The sequence below is a fragment of the Rattus norvegicus genome, chromosome 14 (genome assembly GCF_021556685.1).
Source record: "Rattus norvegicus strain SHRSP/BbbUtx chromosome 14, alternate assembly SHRSP_T2T, whole genome shotgun sequence".
Lineage (NCBI taxonomy): Eukaryota > Metazoa > Chordata > Mammalia > Rodentia > Muridae > Rattus > Rattus norvegicus.
In genome coordinates this window covers 34,807,165-34,808,753 of record NC_141547.1, presented here as the reverse complement: position 1 = coordinate 34,808,753, position 1,589 = coordinate 34,807,165, and positions in this window count along the sequence as shown.

Here is a 1,589-nt window from a genome sequence, read left to right as displayed (position 1 = left end):
GAATCCTGGGCCACTCACATCAGACCTCAACAGTATTTATACCTTGAAAATGTTTGACCCAGACTGCTGGGCTATGCTCTTCTGCCCCATGTCCCCAGCCCGTCTTCAGGCCGAGACTCTGATGTAGGTCACATTGATCCAACTGGGGAAGCCATGTTGGTATTAAGTTTCAGTTACAATGAAATAAAATTCTTTGCTTCATTCTCCCAAGGGGGAAATGTGAAGGGATTAATGTTCTCCCTTTGGGCTCAAAATAAAAACAGAAACTTAATAGCCTACATTCTCCCAACTGAATAACCCACCGCCTGCTCCCACTGCAAAGGTCTATAATTGAATTATTTTGAAGAAATTCAATAAAATGCACTCTATGGTATATTTTTATTTTACTATATTAAATCATTCCAGATGCTAACCAAACAGCATCTTTTTTGAAATAATCTTGTATTTATTTTATCCAGCTTGATAGCCGCACTGTAACACTCGTGAGTACCTTGAATGTTTGTCTCCTTTTGGCACTTCCCCCAGTAACTGTTTACTGAAAGCCACTCCTATTCATTTTGTTTTGTTTAAAGTCGTCAGCCATTACCCATGCATACCTAAGGAACATATTACAACCCCTTTAATCTACATTTTTTAATCAATTAGGAGAGAGTTGGTACAAAGAGTGCAAATGAATAAAGGTCTACAATTGTGGCCAAATTATAGTTTATTTGAAGTTCAGTAAGAATTTGGACATGTGTTCTGCATATGAAATATATATATTAACATAGTGATGGTGGAAGAATTACTTGTAATCCTCAAAGTATTTAAGATTTAAAATGTATATTAAAAGGGGTAATGCCGTCATGCACACTATGTTGAAGAATACTCTATCAGCAAATGATTTGAAGACAGAAGAGGCAAGACCGTCCAAGAACAGGTCGGCAGCCAGGATCTCTAAACAGGAAACTCCAGGGAGTAGGTGACAGTGAGGGCTGTAGGGAGGAGAAGATCTTCTAGATCTTGTGAGAAAACAATAGACAAAAATGTTGACTTGGGGAGACGATGTTGGAAAGAAATGATTTTAAGCATGTGACCTCAAGGGATTAGCAAGACGCTGCTGCTGTCAGCAGTGTGGCAGGAGTTGCATGTTTCTGCAGGAAAGAGGAAACTTTGGTCAAGTCAGCATGGAGCAAACAAATGGACCATGAGAGGCAAGTTTACTGTGGCCATTCACGTGATAGACGGGCTGCAGCTGAATCAACTGCCATGTTTCCTTTGGTTGGCTAAGGGGTCTGTGCCACATGGTCTAGTGGTTTTGTCTCACCCTCTCCCTCTCCCTCTCCCTCTCCCTCTCCCTCTCCCTCTCCCTCTCCCTCTCCCTCTCCCTCTCCCTCTCCCTCTCCCTCTCCCTCTTCCTCCCCCCCCACACCATTTAGATTAGGTTTGCTATTGAGGTCTCATTTCATCCTAGAGTAATTTGAGAATAAGTAAGTGTGTGTGCCTATGAGCATATTCCATATTGTATATGGTATATGGTGTGTATATAATATACATGACCTATACAAACTTTAAATCCTATGCATTTCCATCCGAAAATAAGGCCTTGC